The following is a 22531-nucleotide window of genomic DNA, read 5'->3' on the forward strand; positions in this document are numbered from 1 at the left end:
CTGCTCGTAGCTTGTTGTGTGAAAGCGATACCCATTGACATCATAAACGTTACATGACATGACCCTAAAGTTGAAGCCATCGGCAACCTACCGCAATTCAGCACTTATAGACGCATCCCTGTAGCACTGCAAAGTCAGGCTAGAGCGTTATGTTATTCACACAAACGTCCAACTTGAAATCAAGAAACAAGGGGGAAGTTGGACGGTACCTTCTTTTGGAACCAAGAAATGAAATCCCGCTCCTTAAGAATGGTATCAACTTCATGAGGGCGAGGTCGCCTTGATTGACGCCAGAATAGATTAACAAATTCCCTATGTAGACAAGAAACATAACAGGGTTGGATGCAGAATAGTGACGGTGTAAGTAACAAGTTCGTTGAGAACTTACTCGATATACGGCGCCACTTCATCTAGGTTGGCCAACAAATATAGCATGATACTGCGCCACTCTTCATTGCTCAAGGTCTTTGGGCTCAATGCACTCGCTCTTCCGAGTGACCCTTTCAAAATGCTGAGGGTAGATTTATTTTCGTCCTCATTGTAACGAGCCGGTCGATTATGCACGCTAGGAAGGTTGCCCTAATAGTATGTTGTTGTGAAGTTTGACACCTCCTCGTTAATGAACGCCTCTGCCATGGAAGCCTCAATTCTGGCTTTATTTCCACATTTCTTGCGAATAGTCTTTAGACATCTCTCGATTGGATAGCACCAACGGTTCTGCATGGGCCCCCCCATTCGTGCCTCGTACGGGAGGTGCACAATCAAATACTGCATCGACAGGAAGAAGCCGGGTGGAAATATCTTCTCCAACTTACAGATCAACTCAGGGGCTCTTTTTTCCAAGTCAGCCACCACGTTTCGAGATAACTCCTTGGCACAAAGCTGGCGGAAGAAATAGCTCAACTCTGCCAGCACGACCCAGACATGCTCAGGGACGAAGCCTCGAACCATCGACGGAAGAAGGCGCTCAATCCATATGTGGAAGCCGTGACTCTTCATCCCTAAGACTCGGCCAGTAGATGGGTTGGCCCCCCTCTTAAGATTGGCTGCAAACCCATCAGGAAACATTAAGTCCTTGATCCATTGGACTACAACCGTCCTGTGCTTTTTTTCCAAGACGTAATCGCCCCTAGGCCTTCTCCATGTCTTGTCGGCTCTTGGTGGTCGCATCTCTAGGTGTGGTCTATCGCATAGCCTTGCTAGGTCCGCTCTAGCCTTAGGGTTGTCCTTTGACTTGTCAGTGTCCATGAGTGTTGCCCAGAGAGCTTCGATGACATTCTTCTCAGTGTGCATTACATCAATGTTATGTGGCAGGGCCAGGTGCTTAAAATAGGGAAGCCTCTCCAAGCCCGACTTATGAGTCCACATATGTTGAACACCATACCCCACGAAACCAACTCCGTCTTCCTTGGCGACAAGACCATCTATCTGAGCAAGAACCTCGGTGCCAGTCATCTTCTGCGGTTCAGGGTCTATCACTATGACACCTTTCGTAAAGTTCTTAATGTCTCGTCTGAATGCATGGTCAAGAGGGAGGAATTGTCGATGTTTGTCGAACGAGGAAAACTTGCCACCACTCTTCAACCTAATGAACTGCAGAGCTGCCTTGCATATCGGGCATGGGAACTTCCCGTGGACACACCAGGCGCTGAATAGACCATACACCAGAAAGTCATGCATCGAGTAGTGGTACCAAACGTGCATTGTGAAGTTCCTCTTTGTAGCATGATCGTATGTCAGTACCCCGTGATCCCATGCACTGATCAACTCATCAATCAAAGGCTCCATGAACACACCCATATGTTCCCTGGGTGACCAGAAATTATCAGCGACAAGAATATATTCTGACGTTGAAGAAGGACGCCGGGGGGGGGGAGATTGAGGGGGATAACGAAGATTGGCCAACAAGTGTATGGGGACGCCATCATTCCAAAAGGATTGAACCCATCTGTTGCAAACACAACACACACATTACGAGCCTCTAGAGCTTTGTCAGCATAAATGCCATCAAATTTTTGCCATGCTTCACCATCTGATGGATGTACCATCTTGTCAGGATTGTATCGGATGCCATTTTTGTGCCATGTCATCTGTTTCGTGGACTCCTCGCTCATGAATAGCCGTTGGAGTCTCGGTATGAACGGAAGGTACCGTAGGACTTTCATGGGGATTCCAAGCTGCTTCTTCTGCCCATCACTAGATTCTACCTCCACATACCTAGAGGACTTACACTTTGGACAGTACTTTGCTTCCGCATGTTCTTTCCTAAAGAGGACGCACCCGTTCTCACAAGTGTGTATCTGCTCATACGTCATCTTAAGAGCTTTGAGGAGCTTCACTGACTCGTACATGTTCTTCGGTAGCGTGTGATCTGCCGGAAGCAGGGTCCCAAAAACTGCCAGCATACTATTGAAGCAGTCTCAACTCATGTTATGCATGGACTTTAACCGCATTAAGCGTCCAATGGCATTGAGTTGAGAAACATTTGTCTTGTCATGAAGGGGCCTCTTAGCTGACTCGATCATGCGATAGAATGCCCTTGCAGTTTCCTCTAGCTCCTGCTCCTTGGTTTCGTCCGTACATCGTTCACCGAAGTGTGCTTGGTGGAAGTCATCCATCATGTCTGGTACCCCGCCATCACTATCAAACTCCTCCAAGCGTGGCCTCAATGCCTCATCTCTAATACGATGGCCTTCACCATGGCACACCCACCGGGTATAGTCTGGCGTAAACCCAAACTTGCAAAGATGTTCCTCAATGACCTTCCTTGTTTTCCTATTCCTGTTTGCACATTCGCTGCAGGGACACCACACCGCTGTCGCTGCTTTAGCACCCACACCAAATGCTTTGTCCAAGAAATCCTCAGTCTTCTGTATCCATTCACGAGTGACCTAATTCTGACTACGGCGGCCCATGTACATCCAATCACGGTTATCCATCATCTACCATATATATAACAGAGTAATATAACCATCAATAGCATATGCACCGCTTGCCTACTATCTAATAGGTAGGGATAGGTCCTAATCCCACCCGCGGATGCGTAGATGAGGTTAGTTTCCATGTTCCGCTCCAATCCGAGATAGAATTTTGGCAGCACATCCCTGCTGTTCTCTCGATACACGTCCTGGAAGGGAGAGTGTGTATCCGGAGAACAACAGGGAGGTGCTGCCGAAACCCCATCTCGGACCGGACCGGACCATACAAACTAAACCATCTACGCATCCGCGGGCTGTCCAAATAACGTGGACAATCCGAAATAGATACGGTCGCAGATATGCAGAGATCCGCATACCTACGATCGTATCTCTTTTGGACGGGAGATCTAGCTATGGTTATGGACAAAGGGCTTATACCTAGGGTGGCGGTGGAGTGGAGAGGTGACGCGGTGCAGGCAGACCCGAAGGAAGTCGCTCAGGGTACTCCGGGTCCCCTCCGTCGGGCTCTTCTCTGCAAAACAAGAAACACAATTTATAAGTTCAAAATTTCGACAGAACCTCCCCTGTACGGGGAGGCTTCCAAAACCTGCAAGGAAAAAGATGGCACGATGGCCGACATCCACAATTTTGGCACGATGGCCGACACAGCGACATATGGCACGATGGCCAACACATCCACAAAAGTCACGAAGGCCCACTAATCTAGAAATGGCACGAAGGCTAGCAACAGGTGGGAGGGGGCTTTACCTTGGGTGGCAGTGTAGTCGGGCGACGCGGAGTCGGGATCACCTTCGTCTTTGGCTAGACGCGGGGAAAACGGCGACGACCGCTCGGCGTGACGCGACGACGCGGGGGCGTGACGGTCATCGGCCTCTCCTTCTCCCCTCCTTCTCCCCTCCTCTCTTCTCCCTTCCTCTTCTCCCCTGCTCTCCTTCTCCTCTCCCTCTCCTTCTCCTCCTCTTCTCCCCTCCTCCTCCCTTCTCCCCTGCTCCTCTTCTTCTCCCCTTCTCCTTCTCCTCTCTTCTCCCTTCCTCCTCCAAATGCTCTCTGCACAGCCGGCAGGGGTGCACGGGGCCGGCCGGGGGCACGCGGGGCCAGCCGGGGACGCGTTGGCCATGGGGGTGGGCCACCGGTGGGCGTGGCGGCGGTGCCCGACCACCAGGCAAGGCGGGGGACGACGCGGCCCCGACAACAACGACGCTCGGCGGGCCAGGCTGCTGCTCTGGCGGCGCAGGGATGGGGCGGGGGCTGCCTCCGGTGGCACAGGGATGGGGCAGGGGCGGGCTACGGCAGTGCGGTGACGGGGCGGGGGCGGGGGAGAGGCTGCGGCGGCGCGGGGGACCGGCGATGGCAGCGGGATGCGGCGGCAAGAGGAAGGGGATGCGGGGCGCGTGGGCGAGAGGAAGGGCTGATCAGTGGGCCATTAGGGTTTTCTGGCCTGGTCTATGTGGACTGGGCCTTTGCCGAGGGCCCAGATCTGGGCTCTCGGCAACGTTTTTTTAACTCTTTGCCGAGAGCCCTTTGAGGCTCTCGGCAAATACAAATTTTTTTTGTTTTTTTTCCCAATTTTTTTCTGGTGGCTAATAATAATATTTAAAAGGCATATTTAAAATTTGGAGCTTTTTTTATTTTATTAGCTATATTTAATAAGTTTATTTCATTTACTTGAATTCTTCCCGGTAATTCAAATTTGAACCGTAGGTGCATCGAATATTGGAATTGAGTGATTCAAAAAATCATATTCATGGTATTGCATGTGGTGTGAGATCGTATCCAGTGATAGATGCCAAATTTGGCGCATTGTTTTCACGGAACACGGCGAGGAACTTGCGTGTAAAGTATTTTTAAATTATATAAAATGGAAACGAGGTCCAAAATTCACGAAACTTGTCGAGGTGTCATTTCATCGCATGTATAGGCTGTGATAAAAATTGAGTGGGTTTCGAGCAAGTTGCGACGTCCGATGCCTAAAACCCAGACATCTCCGCATGTGATCGATCAAATTCTGACCCTCGACAAAACAGACGGCAGGTGAAGGCCGTTTGCCTACCGTCATAGGTTTACCGACGGCCACGTTTTGCCAAGAGTTGGACCTCGGCAAAGATAAACTTTTGCCAATGGCCTTTCTTTGCCGATGGCCGGACCCTCGGCAAAGGGCCCGGTTGCCGAGAGGAATTCTTTGCCGACGGCCTGGCCCTCGGCAAATATGGTATTGCCGATGGCCTACCATTGCCGAGGGCCGACTCTCGGCAAACCTTTCTTTGCCAAGAGCCCGACATTTGGCTCTCGGCAAAGACGCTGGCTCTTAGCAACGGGCCTGTTTCTGGTAGTGGTTGTGTTAGGCGCGGCGAGCCAATGTAAAAACTTAGCCACTTTAATGGAGATGAAACCCAAAAGAATCCCGTTGGGGCATAACCCTCTTAGCGACGCGCCATGTCGGAACCTGGGTATGGTGTTAAATGATCAAGGGTCAGGTCATCACCCCCATGACGTGCCATGTCGCGATCTAGACACGGTGTTAAGTGAGCAAGGATCGGGTCATCGCAGCCTTAGTGGCGCGCCACATCGATGCCCGGTTGTGGTGCAAAATGAGTAAGGGTCTTCACACCTACCTCGGTGAGTGCGAAGAGTAAGGAAGCTAGTCGAGCCAACTAGGATCCGTTTAGGTAGCTGAAATGTAGGGTCCCTTACAGGTAAGTTAAGAGAGTTAGTGGACACATTGGTTTGGAGGCGTGTAAATATCTTATGCGTCCAAGAGACTAAGTGGAAGGGGCAGAAGGCGAAGGAGGTGGACAATACCGGCTTCAAGCTCAGGTACCCAGGGACAACTTCAAATAAAAATGGAGTAGGAGTTTTAATTGATAAGAGCCTCAAGGATGGTCTGGTGGAGGTGAGAAGGCAAGGGGATAAGATCATCTTAGTTAAACTTGTCATTAGTGATATGGTCTTAAACATAATTAGTGCGTATGCCCCCAAGTAGGCCATGATGAGAGTGCTAAGCGGCTTTTCTGGGAAGACTTAGATCGCTTGGTTAGAGATGTCCCTAGTAGCGAGAAGCTCTTTATAGGAGGTGATCTTAATGGCCATGTAGGTACATCAAGTGTATGTTTCGAGGCGGTTCATGGGGGTTTCGGATATGGTAGTAGTAACTAGAAGGGAGAGGAAGTCTTAGACTTCGCCATAGCTTTTGATCTGATGATAGCTAACACTTTCTTCTGTAAGAGATAGTCCCATTTAGTGACCTTTAGTAGCGGCCAGTACTCTAGTCAAATCGACTTTGTCCTTACAAGAAGGAGGGATAAACGAACATGCGTGAACTGTAAGGTGATACCTAAAGAATGTGTGGTCGCTCAACACAAGCTGGTGGTGGCTGACTTCCGCTTTCTGGTGCAAGCTCATGGGAACAAACAAGCTAGGGTTGCTGGAACAAAGTGGTAGAAATTAGAAGGGGAGGCATCAAAGGTCTTTAAGAAAAAGGTCATTGAAGAGGGCCCTTGGAATGATGAAGGCGATGCAAACAGCATGTGGGAGAAGATGGCAACATGCGTTCGGAAGGTTACTTCAGAGGTGCTTGGAGTGACCAAAGAGAGCGGATGCAACTCGAAAGACACTTGGTGGTGGAATGAAGATGTGCAAAAGGCTATTAAGGAAAAGAAAGAGTGCTATAAGTGCTTGTATCATGACAGGTGTGCAAACAACATAGAGAAGTACAAGGTGGCAAAGAAGACTGCAAAACGAGCGGCGAGTGAGGCAAAGGGGCGGGCCTATGAGGACCTTTACCGACGTTTGTGTAGAAAGGAAGGAGAGAATGGCATTTATAGGATGGCTAGGGCTCACAATAGGAAGACATGGGACTTCAACCAAGTCAAGCGCATAAAGGATGAGAGGGAGCAGCTCTTGGTGAAGGAGAATGAGATCATACATAGATGGCAAGAGTATTTTGATAAATTGTTCAATGGTGAGAACGAGAACACCACCGATCAGCTGGACGACTCGTTTGATGACACTAACAGGCGCTTTGTGTGGAGGATTCAAGAATCAGAGGTCAGAGAGGCCTTGAAAAGGATGAAAGGGGGCAAAGCGATGGGCCCTGATGGTACCCCAATCAAGGTGTGGAGATGTCTCAGGGATGTAGCTATAGTAAAGCGAACCAAGATGTTCAAAAATATCTTTCGATCGAACAAGATGCCTGAGGAGTGGAGAAGAAGCATATTGGTACCAATCTACAAAACAAAGGGAGATATCTAAAGTTGTACTAATTATAGGGGAATTAAGTTGATGAGCCACACTACGCAGTTATGGGATGTAACACCCTCGGTGTTACACTGTAATTTTTTTTTCTAAAACTCTACATGTGCATCATGTTTATGTAATACTGTATGAATTATAGTGTGTAAATCAATTTCTGCGACTTGAAACGTTCATAGGAAACACAAAACGAATGTTATATTTCATGTCGTGTTATATCACTTAGGTTTTTTAACGAATTTTTATTGAACAAAAATGTTATAGAACGCATGTACAAAACTTTAATAAAGTTTGTAGTACAAGTTTCATAGGTGGCGGTGAAATACTTGCGGTCGAGAGCGGGATTCGCTAGCGAGCATACTTAAGAGCTTGGAAATCGAATTCGACGCAAAACCGATCAAGACGTGGTCAAGTTTCTTAAGTTAGAAAACGGGTTGACGAGGCTAAGTTTGAGAATTTTTGTGGGAGAATCGGGTTAATTAGTGGTATGTTCTTAAGCCTGGTTTTAGTAGCCTAATATGCCATCTCGAGTATGGAATATGTGATTTAGCAATTGGATCATTGAGTGGGATTTTTGGGATGCTTTAAAAAGCGTGCACAACACGTTCCCGGCCGACTCAGCATCTAGACGCGGTCACCGCCTCGGTTCAGCTCGATGTCACAGCCTTGGCTTGCCCTGGCATGCATCGTCACGTAGGCCGCACCGCCGTTGCCGCGCCCTGGCATGCGCTCACGCACACGACGCTCACGCATCCCACCGCGCTGCCCGGGCCTACCGCTGGCTCCGCGCTGCTGGCCGCTGCCACCTGCTACCGCGCCCATGCATGCTCACCTGCACCGTCACCTAGCCGCACATGGGCCTGCTCCGCCTACCTTGCCATCACATCCATACTTGATGCATCACTATGCTGCTGCCTCTCCCTTGGCCGGCGACATCCACTGCGGCGCGTAGGGCCGAGCCGCCGTCGGCTTGTGAGTTATGGCATTGCGGCTAAACCATTCCTATGCGCCCTTGACTGGTTCCCCATCGCCCTATAGCATGTGCGCAATTGTGCTTCGAGTTGACAGCCGCGTTCTGCTATGGCAACATCACGCCAAGCCTTGCCGGCCGACCCCTGTTCCTCTGTCGCCTTGGTCGCCGGACTCGCGCTTGCAATTTGACCTGGTGGAGCCGCCTCGGCCCAACTAACTCAGTCCACAGCTTTGCGGTGTAGGAAGCCAGCCACCCGACCCCATCGTGTCGTGATCCGTGCTATGCCATGCTCCAATTTGGAGTTTTCCTCCTACTGGGCCGTTAAGACCGCCATGGCACGCGTCGTCGGTAAAGCCCCAATCTAGAGCTCCTCGTGTTCAATTCGTTGCACCGCCAGATTCGCCTCCTCCTACTCATCACCCTGCGTAACCTTTCCTAGTCTCTACCACCTTCTAGCCTCACCTAACACAGCTTTGCCACCACCGTGCACCACCACACCGTCCGTGCGCACGCGGTCAGCTCGGCTCGGGCTGTCTCCGGTCGAACCATCACCTTGTCTGTGTCCGTGGTGAGTCCCTCGAGCTCACTAGCTACCCCAACTTCTCCGACATTGTTGTAGCTCACTAGAATGTCATTGTTGTCATTGCAAGAGCTCCGCCGCCGTGGACCGGCCTTACTACGGCATCCCAGCTCATGCTTTCTTTGCCCATCGTCTCACGCTCGCGCCTAGGTAGATATCGGCTTGCATTTGGGGGCGGGGAGGGACTGGTCTGGCCGGCATAACCGCTCGGTGCCAGTGCCGCCACGCCGATGCACGCATGGGGGGCCTGAGGGTATGGCCGTGGTAAAGATGGAAAGGGGGAGGGGCGTAGTTGTAAGATAATAGACTGGCGGAATAGTGCTCTCAGTGCTCACGTGATTATCGGGTCAGACGAGGGCGTTTTCACAAGATGACCGGCGCACGCGGGTCTTCCCCGTCGTGGGCCATCGTCACATAGATTGGGCCACGCCATGCATTATGAGCGCGCGCACATTGCGCCAGTGTGGGCCGAGCCACTCGCGCTTTGGGCCACGCGGTGGAATGCATTTTTCAATTTCCAGTGAAGTTACGAATGTTTATTCAATTTAGTTTTGAGCGAAACTTTGAAAAATAATAGTAAATTCTATAGATGTCCAAAAATAGTGAAATAAAATTTGTGAGGTTCACAAAAATGCTATCTATCTGTTAGTGTAGTTAGTTTACAGTTAGCTATGATAATGATAGGTTCATAAATTCAATTTGGAAAGCTTAGTATTATTTAGCTTAATATTTGTAGGAATTTTTGTGGCAAATTGATGATAGCTTTAGCCATGAAATTTTTATAGTAGGTTCATTAGATTATTATGTACTCACTATAATTTTTGTAACCCTAGAGTAGGTTGATAAATAGAATAGCTAGTACCCTTGTTTTATCATGTATAGAGTAAATCGGTATTAAGAGTAAGAATACTTTTAGTTGCTAAGATAATATATGTCATGCTGCATACTTGTTAGTGGTAACAGTAGGTAACTTAGCACCTTAGTCGGTAGGACTAGCTTAGTAGCTTGATAGATGTATTTTTATTTTAAGAGTTGCTGTTGCCATATTACTAAATGTTGCATCATCATTTCATGCATGTAGATCACGAGTTGGTAGAGTTCTTGCCTGCTGATGAACAAGACTATGAGGAGGTCATTGAGGAGTACGAGGAGGAGATTCTCGTGCAGGAGGGAGCCCCGGAGCCATTCGTTGCTGACCTTGTTGACCCACCGCCTGCCTAAGGCAAGCCTAGGTTCATAACCCTTATTTTAAATGATCACTGAATATATATGATGTGCATTTACGTTACAGGCATTTTATGGAAACTATATGCATAAATATATCTACATATGAGTCCTACTAGTATAGGTCAAGTAGCTGCTACGCTTAGGATTTCGGTAGCGTGAGTAACCTGCCGTTACTCACAATAGGTGATAATTATGATCACTCATGATAAAATGGTGGAAAGGAAAAATGGTGACCGGGCAGGGATATTGTTTGGATACTGGTGGGTGTAAGAGGTTGTGTCCTGCGGCCAACAAGGCATAGCCTTGTTACACTTTTTCCCTGTCTGTGTCAGTTAAGGACCGGCCATTGCATTGGATGCTAGGCAAGTCACAGGCAAGTTTGGACGGGGACCTGGACCTCAGGACATGAGGGTGATGGTTTGGTCCTGCTTGTGCCTAGGGTACAAGCGGGGCGTGTGTTTTCAGTGTACCCAGCTGGGGGCATTGATTCACGAATCACCGGGAAATCCGGTACGGCTTGTCTAAACTCTAGCACCGTAGTAAGAACTGAAAGATGAAAGGTGAAGAAATGGAACTGTTGCTCAACTCTTGCTTGAAGGTAGAATAGGTGCTTACATAGAATAACTCGTTCTCATCATTGGATCCTTGGGAAAAAATGTGGATCTTTTGGGCTGTCCCTTGGGGTGTGCCCGACAGAATCCTCCCGCTGTAGCTCGCTTTCGGGGTGCTTAGTGTCTGGTGGAAGACGAGTGCCTCCGTAAGTGCGTTATTTTGGATGGTTCTGCCATAGTTGGTACCAGTGCCAATAATGAGTTTACGAGTTCATCACTCTTTTCTAAAACTTAAAATTTGACCAACAAAAGGTTTGCGAAAAGTAGGATGTGCTAAAATTATGTAAATAAGTATAAGCCTTAGCAATATGGTCTATCTAGGATAGCGGCACTGGTTTTATCTAATCAATTTTCTGTAGGTACACTGACTTACGTTGTGCAAGAAATCGCTCAGCTTACGGAAAGTGAGTGTGCGATATTCCAAAATTTTGCGAATGCCGCTATATTTTGGCTTGAGTGAGCGTAAAGGCCGATACATGCATCATGATAATAGCATGTTGCTAAAGTCCCCCTACACGTATAATTGAATTAGTAAAGTGATAGGATAACTAAAGAATGCTTTAATAAATGTCTTGTCATTTCTCTAATCCCTTGCTTCTGATCTAGAGGGTTGTTCTAAGTGGATGGTTCCTATCTCTTATAGATGAACTTGAGATCTGGTCGCAGGAGCACCAGTGATGGGGAGGGCCAAGGTGAAAGTGGTCGGGGCAATGAGCATGGCAATGGGGAGAGCCATGAGGCTCCACGTCTGACTCCTCCTCCTTCACCACCACCTCCTCCGATGACTCACGCGGAGATGATGGCGGAAATGTTGGTTGCTCGCCGTGAGTCTTCCCATGCCATGGAGTTGCTGGCATAGGCTGTCGGTGGCTTCGCCCGTGGAGGCCATAGGGGCAATGGTGGGAACGGGGGTGGTGCCCGTGGTCCTGAGGGACCCTGCTCTTATCAGGATTTCCTCAAGACACACCTATCCACGTTCACACCGTCGGCTGAGCCCCTAGATGCAGAGCATTGGCTTCGCATTCTAGAGCAAAAGTTTCTGTTGCTCACCATGACTGATGAGCAGAAAGTGTGCTTTGCAGCGCAACAGTTATTGGGGTCCGCGAGTGCATGGTGGGATACCTTTAATGCCATGCAGCAGCTAGATCACTGGGTGACCTGGCAGGAGTTGACCGCAGCATTCAGAGAATTTTATATTCCTACTGGTGTTCTCAACAGGAAGCTGACTGAGTTTCTAGACCTGCGGTAAGGGAGTATGTCCATAATGGACTACGTCAATAAGTTCAACCACTTGTCCCAGTATGCTGGAACTCACGTGGACACAGATGAGAAGAAGAGGGACCACTTCTATCTCGGCCTCTCTTGCAGCTTACAGAAGAAATTGTATACTGAGAATTATCAGACCTTTGGGGCGATGATGAATGCTGCCATTGCCATGGAGGGCTTACAACATGACTCGCAGGCCAAATGGAAGTGCAAGCGGGTGGCTACAGGGTCTTCTAGTCACCCCATACTCAAAAAGTATAGGTTGTCAGGCGGGTGCCCAATCAATCTTCAGGCGAGCATTCGTTTCAGCAGCCTCAGCAAACTTTTCGGGCTCCTTCCACACAATACCGTGCACCTACTCAGCAGGTGCAACATCAGCAACCCCAAGGACAGCAGGCCCTGCCTCGTCTAGGATAGGGAAACAAGCTGGGTGCTTGTTTCAAATGTGGCAAGGATGGCCACTATGCCCGAGAGTGTCCGCAAAACTAGCCAGCCAAGTTTGCTCAACCATCGGCTAACTCTAGGCTAATCAAGCGGACAATAATAAAAAAGAAATTGCTAGCTAGCCGATCCGGACAGGTCAATTTCACATAGGCTGGGGAAATATTGCAATAGGAACTGGTGATGGCTGGCATGTTTACCATTGATTCCCATCCAGCTTATGTGTTGTTTGATTCTGGTGCATTACATTCATTCATGAGCATGAGATTTGTAGACCGGCATAATATACCTCTTATGGCTATACCGTTTGCCTATAGAATCCGTACTCCGGGTGCACAGATGTGTGTCAATACTCGAACGAACACAGTGAGCTTGGTATTAGCCACCCACACTTACCGCCTCCAGTTCACGGTGCTGCCTGGGCAAGGCATTGATGCAATTCTTGGAATGAACTGGTTGCAGTTATATGGGGTAGTCTTGGATCTGAAGCAGAGAGTTGTGGAGTGATGACTTCCTTCTTTTGAGGATAGGATGTCTCTTCTTGTACCCTCAGATCTAGTCTTACATGTTGCTGCTCATGCTGAAGCCTCTTCTGATCTTGCCTCTATTCTGTTAGTATGTGAGTTCCTGGATGTTTTTCCTGAAGATCTACCTAGGTTGCCACCAGACAGAGAGGTGAAATTCTCCATTGAGTTAGAGCCTGGTACTGCTCCTATCTCCCGACGCCCGTACCACATGGCTCCGAAGGAATTGGCTGAAATGAAGAAGCAGTTGGAAGAATTGTTGGAAAAGGCTTCATCCATCCTAGCTCTTCACCTTGGGGTTGTCCAGCCATTTTTGTAAAGAAGAAGGATGTCACTCTTCGGATGTGTGTGGATTACCGCCCTCTTAATGCGGTAACCATTAAGAACAAGTATCCTTTGCCTCGCATAGATACTTTGTTCAATCAACTAGCTGGTGCCAAGGTGTTCATCAAGATTGACCTCCGTTCAGGCTATCATCAGATCAAGATTAGACCACAAGATATACCAAAGACAGCTTTTTCTACTAGGTATGGGCTGTATGAATACCTAGTCATGTCTTTTGGTCTCACCAATGCTCCTGCATTCTTCATGTATCTGATGAATTCAGTCTTTATGCCGGAGCTAGACAAGTTTGTTGTGGTATTCATTGATGATATCCTGATATATTCCAAGAACGATGAAGAGCATGCCCAACACCTTCGGATAGTACTGGCTCGATTGATGGAACACAAGCTGTATGCTAAATTCAGCAAGTGTGAATTCTAGTTAGATCGAGTGTAGTTTTTGGGGCATGTGTTGACACCTGACGACATTTGTGTAGACCCCAGCCAGGTGCAAGATGTGCTAAACTGGATGTCTCCCAAGTCAGTGCACCAGATTCGTCAGTTCCTTGGTCTAGCTGGGTACTATCGGCGTTTCATCTCGGACTTCTCCAAGATAGCTCAACCGATGACAAAGCTGCTCCAAAAAGAAGCCAAGTTTGATTAGAGCCTAGACTGTGAAGAAGCCTTTCAAGCTTTGAAGAAATTTCTAACCACTGCTCCTGTCTTGGCCCAACTAGATATTGATAGACCTTTTGATATATTTTATGATGCCTCAAAGATGGGGTTGGGATATGTGCTTATGCAGGATGGGCATGTGATAGCTTATGCTTCGCGCCAACTGAAAAAGCACGAAGTGAATTACCCCACCCATGATTTAGAGCTGGCTGCTGTGGTCCACGCTCTAAAAATTTGCAGGCATTATTTGTTGGGCAACAAAGTACACATCTTTACATATCATAAGAGCCTCAAATATATTTTCACTCAGTCTGAGTTAAATATGAGGCAAAAGAGATGGTTAGAATTGATCAAGGATTATAACTTGGAGGTACATTACCACCTAGGAAAGGCCAATGTGGTAGCTGATGCTTTGAGCCGAAAGTCATATCAGGTTGAAGAAACACCCTTGTCTCTCAACCATGCAGAGGTGCTGGCTCACATTGCCTTGGTCTCAGAATTACTTGAGCAGATTATTCTGGAGCAAAGGCAAGACACTTTAGAAATTCCTCCCATAAAGAAATTGTTTGCCGAAGGGCGTGGTCCTCACTTTAGTATTGATGAGCAAGGAGTAGTGAGATGCAAAGACACATTGGTGGTTCCATCAAATGAGGAGCTGAGAAGGAAGATTTTGAATGAAGCCCATCATTCGAAGCTGTCTATCCATCCTGGCAGCAACAAGATGTATCATGATTTGCGCCACTTGTACTGGCGGTCCAACATGAAGCAGGACATCATCTAGTACATCGTGGAGTGCGACACTTGTGGGAGATTTAAAGCAGATCATATGCGTACTCCAGGATATTTGCAGCCCTTGCCTATTTCTATTTGGAAATGGGAAGATATTTCCATGGACTTTGTGGTGGGTTTGCCCCACACATCCAAGGGCTATGATTCTATTTGGGTCATTGTGGACCGTCTCACTAAGTCTGCTCATTTTATTCCGGTGGACACTAAATATATAGCCAAGAAGTATGCTGAGATATATTTTGATCGGATTGTGACCCTACACGGAGTTCCCCTTACTATCATCTCTGATAGAAGGTCAGCTTTTATCTCTCATTTCTAGGAGCAACTACAGCACTGTCTTGGTACTCGCCTCCTCAGAAGCTCAGGATATCATCCACAAACTAATGGCCAAACTAAAAGGGTGAACCAGATGCTCGAGGATATGTTGAGAGCTTATGCCATTTCTTTTCCAGAGAAGTGGGATGGATGCCTGAAGTTAGCTGAATTTTCTTACAATAATAGCTACCAAGAAAGCATCCGCATGGCACCATTTGAAGCTCTATATGGAAAGAAATGTAGGACACCAACTAATTGGGTTGAAGTAGAAGACCGTGCATATTTTGGGCCTGATTTCATCAAAGAGGCTCGAGAGCAAGTGAGCATTATTTAGAGTCACTTGAAGGCAGCTCAGAGCCGACAAAAATCTTATGCGGACAAGTGTAGAAGGCCTTTGCAGTTTGTAGTTGGGGATTATGTGTACCTCAAGGTGTCTCCTATGAGAGGAGTGCATCAGTTTGGTGTCCATGGAAAGCTAGCTCCTCGATACATGGGTCCTTACTAAATTTTGAAGCAGTGTGGCCCGGTTGCTTATCGTCTCCAGCGTCCCGATATTTTATCGGCGGTACTTGATGTGTTCCACGTATCTCAGTTGAAGAAATATCTGCGGGTCCCTGATGAAGCTGTAGAAATTGAAGGACTTCCACTCCAGCCTAATTTGACTTATATTGAGCACCTTGTCAAAATCCTGGACGAAAAGAAAAGAGTGACAAGGAATAATGTGGTGAAGTTCTACAAGGTGTAGTGGCAAAACCACTCAGAGGATGAGGCCATGTGGGAACAAGAGAGCTACATATTGAAGCATTACCCCCACCTTCTCTCTAGTTTTGATAGGTAGTTGTTACGTTGAAATATATTTCCTATCTCCTTCCCACACTAGGCACATGAAATCTCAGGTCAAGATTTTGTTTTAGGGGGTAGATTTGTAACACCCTCGATGTTACACTGTAAATTTTTTTCTAAGACTCTGCATGTGCATCATGTTTATGTAATACTGTATGAATTATAGTGTGTAAATCAATTTCTATGACTTGAAACGTTGATCGGAAACGCGAAACGAATGTTATATTTCATGTCGTGTTATATCACTGAGGGTTTTTAATGAATTTTTATTGAACAAAAATGTTATAGAACGCATGTACGAAACTTTAATAAAGTTTGTAGTACAAGTTTCGTAGGTGGCGGTGAAATACTTGCGGTCGAGAGCGGGATTCACTAGCGAGCATACTTAAGAGCTTGGAAATCGAATTTGACGCAAACCCGATCAAGACGTGGTCAAGTTTCTTAAGGTAGAAAATGGGTTGACAAGGCTAAGTTTGAGAATTTTTGTGGGAGAATCGGGTTAATTAGTGGTATGTTCTTAGGACTAGATTTAGTAGCCTAATATGCCATCTCGAGTATGGAATAGGTGATTTAGCAATTGGATCATTGAGTGGGATTTTTGGGACGCTTTAAAAAGCGTGCACGACACGTTCCCGGCCAGCGTCAGCATTTGGACACGGTCACCGCCTTGGTTCGACTCGACACCGTAGCCTTGGCTTGCCCTGGCATGCACCGTCGCGCAGGCCGCACCGCCGTTGCCACGCCCTAGCACGCTCTCACGCACACAATGCACATGCGCATGCACGCCACACACGTGCCACCGCGCTGGCCGGGCCTACCGCTGGCTCCATGCTGCTGGCCGCTGCCACCCTAGCCACGTGTGGGCCTGCCCCGCCTACCTTGCCATCACATCCGTACTTGATGTGTCACTACGCTGCTGCCTCTCCCTTGGCCGGCGCCATCCACTGCGGCGCGTAGGGCTGAGCCGCCGTCGGCTTGTGAGTTATGGCATTGCGGCCAAACCATTCTTGTGCGCGCTTGACTAGTTCCCCATTGTCCTGTAGCACATGCGCAATTGTGCTTCGAGTTGACAGTCGCGTCCTGCCACGACAACGTCGCGCCAAGCCTTGCCGGCCGTACCCTGTTCCTCTGTCGCCTTGGTCGCCGGACCTGCGCTTGCAATTTGATCTGGTGGAGCTGCCTCATCCCAATTAACTCAGTCCACAGCTTCGCGGTGTAGGCAGCCAGCCACCCGACCCCATCACGCCATGATCCATGCTGTGCCATGCTCTAATTTGGAGTTTTCCTCCCACCGGGCCGTTAAGACCGCCATGGCACGCGTCGTCGACAAAGCCCCAATCTAGAGCTCCTTGTGTTCAATTCGTTGCACTGCCAGATTTGCCTCCACCTACTCATCACCCTACGCAACCTTTCCTAGTCGCTACCACCTTCTAGCCTCACCCGACACAGCTTTGCCACCGTCGTGCACCACTGTGCCCGCGTGGGCCGCGCCTTGCGTCGCGTGTGCGTTGTGCCAGTGTGGGCCGAGCCACTCGCGCTTTGGGCTGCGTAGTGGAATGCATTTTTCAATTTCCAGTGAAGTTATGAATGTTTATTCAATTTAGTTTTGAGCTAAACTTTAAAAAATAATAGTAAATTCTATAGATGTCCAAAAATAGTGAAACAAAATTTGTGAGGTGCACAAAAATGCTATCTATCTATTAGTGTAGTTAGTTTACAGTTAGATATGATAATGATAGGTTCATAAATTCAATTTAGAAACCTTAGTATTATTTTGCTTAATATTTGTAGGAATTTTTATGGCAAATTGATGATAGCTTTAGCCATGAAATTTTTACAGTAGGTTCATTAGATTATTATGTACTCACTGTACTTAACATGGGGGGAGACAATAAAAAGAGATTTGAAAGCTTGGGATATACCTAGAGATCTATGTTTGAATATGAGTACTTGGAAAGCAGCTATTGAAGTGTCTGAACCGTGACTTGGGGCTCTTGGTGGGTTCAACTCTAGCCTACCCTAACTTACTTGGGACTGAATGGCTATGTTATTGTATTGATTTGGTTTGTCAAAATTTAAAATGTTTGTGTATGAAATTTAAGTGTAATGCACTTGTTTTTATCTACAACCATAGACTGGTTGTGTTTTCTTTCTCCACACTTTCTCCGAACCAATTCTTTTTATCTGCAATCTGGTTGTGCTGATGTCAAGCCCCACAAACAACATAGATGTTTATTTTGCATGAGGATGTAACTCCGCAACTTTGTGTAAATGATTTGTTAAATTGGAGACAAAGACAAGTCCTTATTCTTTATCTATAGCATTCTCTGTCGTCAGGTCCAGATCATGCATAGTAGTTTGTCAAATTGAAGACAATCAAAATGCGTCACTTGCTGTTATGTATTCATGTATGCGCATGCATGTTCTAGGTTATTAATGATTTTCATTTCTCTAGGTATTAGGGTTTTTGAGTTATATATTTTCAATCAATTTTTTAAAGTTTTTTGGATTTTTTCTAGTTTACTATTTTTGTCATATATTGCACTTCGTTTTGACTTGGTTTCCTATACGCTATTCTGAAGAAGGGAAATCACTTGGTAAACTCACTCATTCCAAACGAACAAATTAGAAACGTGATTTCCCCCCACATGTAACATAAAATCCAAAGTGGTTTGGATGATCAGCGTGGATCGACCAAATACACTTGTGGGTGAGGTTTCACGAGGATACAACCCACGTGACGCCAAACGAGGCCTAAGTATTTCTTGAATAGTCCGATTATAGTGGTTTTAGATGGATCTCTCTTGCAATCTCGTTGGCCTGGTTCGTCACGTCGTCCTTGCAATCTCGTTAGGAGTGTTGTGCGAGCTGCAACTGCACGCACACGCACGGTATTTTTGCAACGGACGTCGTCCCCCCGCCAACAGTCTCGTCATGAATGCATGCCTGCTTCATGGCATCCAGCGCCGATGACAGTGACCGGTGACCATGAAGACACACGACATCTACGGCGGCTTTTCTTCTCTCTTGACGAAAAAATCGTGTCAGCTATGTTGCTGGACAGCCTGAACTCGCTGAGTTCGAGTAATCAAGTTGATGCAGCCAAGAACATGCATGCATGTACGTGACCTCTAGCGCCTTCCTCACTACGCCAGCCATGCGCCCACTTCGTTTGGGCTTATTTGGCTTATAAGCCATGATTGAAAGTACTATTGGCTAGTTTGATGTGAGAGAAAAATACTGTTCATTAGCTGATAAGCCATGGCTTATAAGCCAAATACGACCAAGCGAACAGGCTGATGATCTTTAGGGGCAGCTGGTGACCTTTTGTACCAGCCACCCCTACGAAAGGGTACCTACAAATCTATGATTTGTAGGGTGGCTGGTCAACCGTCCCTATAAATCGATTTTTTAAGGACGACTGATGGTTTGTAGGGACGACTAAATCAATTTCTAAAAATTCACGAAATCGGTCCTAAAAAATAGTAATTTTTTTTAACCTGGGAGGCCCCACCGGTCAGCCACTCGCCCGCTCCGTTGAAGTCGCAAGTCGTGGCATTTTCATGCGAAAATCACGCGCTTCGAACCCGCGACCTCCCCCTCGCGTGTACCGTCCTCTATCACTGCACCTCACACTCACTTGTGTCTATATTGGATTTTGGTTCCCCACATATTATCTAAATCGAGTTTAAATTGATTATTTATGGCCCTAAACGAATTCAAATGAAAAAGTTATCAACTAAAAAGTTTCATAACTTTTCGAGATCTACAACATTCATTTTGGTAGTTTATCCATCCGAGGTTGTTTATAAAATTTGAATTCCAAATTTAAAAAATTCAAACGTAGTTTTTCTTGACAAGATGATTTCAAATAAAAAAGTTATCAACTACAAAGTTTCATAACTTTATGAGATCTACAACTTTCGTTTTTGCTGTTTATCCATCCGAGGTTGTTTAAAAAAAGTGCAAATTTAAAATTTTTGAAAATTCAAACGTAGTTTTTCTTGATAAGATGATTTTAAATGAAAAAGTTGTTAATCACAAAGTTTTATAATTTTTTGAGATCTACAACTTTTGTTTTGGTTGTTTCTCCGTTCGAGGTCGTTTTGAAAAATCCAAATTTCAAATTTTAGAAATTAAAATGTAGTTTTCCTTGACAAGATGATTTCAAATAAAAAAGTTGTCGACTACAAAGTTTCATAACTTTTCGAGATCTACAACTTTTATTTTGGTCATTTGATTATTTATTTATCCGACATAGTGATAGTAACATTGTTCACAAATTTCACATATCCCTCTTATAGTTTATGAAACTATAAGAGAAATATGTCAATTTTGTGAACAATGCTACTACCACTTCATCAGATGAAGAAATGACCAAAATAAAAGTTGTAGATCTTGATGAGTTCTACGACTTTTATATTTATTATTTTTTAGCTGAAATCATTTAATGTTTTAAAATGATGTTTGAATTTGCTATTTTTTGAAATTCAAAATTCAAATAGATAAAATACGGTCACAAGAAAAGATGGACCAAATAATAGCTGTAACATCACAATAAAGTGATAGAGCATGATTTTAGAAAATTTTAGGAAAAAATCATCAAATTCATAGTTAGTATGAGGGAAAAAGACTGGTTACAATTTTTAGCAAGAGATAAAAAAGAGAAATCAGAGTTCTTTGACAATTTTAAAATTGAATTTCAAATAGCATTTTAAAGTACTAAATGATTTCAAATGAAAAAGTTGTAAACAACAAAGTTTCATAACTTTTCGAAATCTACAACTTTTATTTTAGCCATTTCTCCATCCTAGGTCGTTTGAAAAAAACAAATTTTAGTGCTTAATTTTTACTATTCAGCATCTATTTGTATCCCTACAAATCCGATTTGTAGGGGCGGCTAGATATAGAGCCACCCCTACAATTAGAGTCATTTGTAGAGGTGGCTAATAACACCAGTAGCCCCAACAAATCGTGGCTCATTTGGGCACCATTTGTAGGGCGGCTCCGTATAGAGCCACCCCTAAAAAAACAGGGGGTGTTGCTACAAATCCTTTTTGTAGTAGTGCCTCCTCTCATCACCTGCTACGCCAAGTACCGCTGCCTCCATGTGTGCACCCTGGCAGGATCAGGTGGTCGCAGTCATAGGGGTTCACTGTGCTCGCCTTGTCGCCTACCTCTCTCACTCTGATCCAACGGAGGGGAGAGGACGATGGGTCGACAGCCATCCACGGGGCGCGATGACCACGAGAAGAAGAAGCGCCCGTGTGGCGACGCGAGGAGCGCGTCATCGGGTTAATTAGCGGCTGGGGACCGTGTGGCGGTGATATAAGGATATGGAGCAGTGACACGATTGTTGGGGGTAGGGACGACTGTGCCTATCCCCCCTCCATATAAAAAGGGCCAGCGCCTGTTTAGTCCGAGGACCTATATGTAAATTTATGAACCAAAGGGGTCAGGAGGAAGATTACCTCCTCCCACCTCCCTTATAAATAGAACCCAAGGGGCAAGGGCAAAGGGGCTCCTAACTTCCCTAAATCCTATTATTGGAGCACTTACTCTCTTTCATGTGTAGGACTAGTTCCTGAGCTTCACCCTCACTCCGGACGAAGGAACCTTCGTCCTGGTTGGTGAGGGTACGAGCGAAGGGCTATAGCCCCAAAGTGGAGCCGTCCGTGGGGACACCGTCGCACCACACCATTAAAAAACCAAAAAAGGCTAACCTGGTCGCGCTACAGTGGCCAGGTGGAGCAACCCTTGTCGCAGCCAGACTGAGGAACCCTCGTCGTGGCCAGGCAGAGGAACCCTCGTCGTGGCCAGGCTCAGCAACCCTCGTCATGGCCAGGCAGAGGAACCCTCTTTGTGGCCAGGCTGAGCAACCCTCGTCGTGGCCAGCCAGAGGAACCCTCGTCGTGGCTAGGCTGAGCAACCCTCGTCGTGGCCAGACTGAGTAACCCTTATGACGGCCATGCATAGCTACCATCGTCGGTTTGCCGAAGCCATGTGTTTGCACGCGTGACCTTAGCTATGTTGGGCCAACGCACCTCCGTATCCATCCGCCGACAACCTTCACCTTCAGTCGACCCAACTCCCAGCCTTCCTCGCCGAAGGTAAACAACAGTACAACACGCAGCTACCTTCGCGGAAATCAGCCTGACTTGGAGCAGCGCCTTCGTAAGGGCCGAAACACTATCGCCAATGTCGATTACCTTTGGCCTAGAGGAGCCTTCAGCCCGATCAGCACCGTCATCCGGGCTCAAACCACCCTCGTCGACCCATGCAGTACCAGCTCGGGTACCTCCGCCCAAGAAAAACATCTTGATATATTCATTCATTCACTAAGAGCAACTCCAACAGGGCCCCTACTTGAGCCCCCATAGCTAAATATGGGGGCTCAGGTAAAAAAAAGTGCTCCAGCAGGGCTCCTACTCAGACCCTGAAATTTGGCTGGGCACCCAAATTCCCCCTCCAGACCCCATTCTCGTTGGCTCATCCCTCTGGCCCCCATCCGGCCGTTTCCTCCCCGTGGCCGTACGGAACCGTGCGGGCGAGATCCGATTCGTCGAGGCCGCGAGATCCGGCTCCTCCCTCTCTCCCTCCGGTTCCTCCCTCTCTCCCTCTAGCCGGTGAGCACCACCCTTCACCGGCGAGCTCAGCCGCCACGGCCCTAGGCCCGCTTCTTCCTCCCTTCCTCCCTCCCTCCCTCGTCGAGATCCGGTCCTCAAGGTCGCGAGATCCGGTTCCTCCCTCCCTCCCTCCAGTTGGTGAGCACCACCT

At 47.1% G+C, this 22531-nt stretch overlaps 1 pseudogene; it reads left to right on the forward strand.

Annotated features, from left to right (window-relative positions):
- Nucleotides 1-5316: 5316 nt before the first annotated feature.
- Nucleotides 5317-9961, forward strand: LOC136523259 (uncharacterized; annotated as a pseudogene).
- The last annotated feature ends 12570 nt before the right edge of the window (nt 9962-22531 follow it).

The sequence above is a fragment of the Miscanthus floridulus genome, chromosome 18, assembly GCF_019320115.1.
Source record: "Miscanthus floridulus cultivar M001 chromosome 18, ASM1932011v1, whole genome shotgun sequence".
Classification (NCBI taxonomy): Eukaryota; Viridiplantae; Streptophyta; class Magnoliopsida; order Poales; family Poaceae; genus Miscanthus; species Miscanthus floridulus.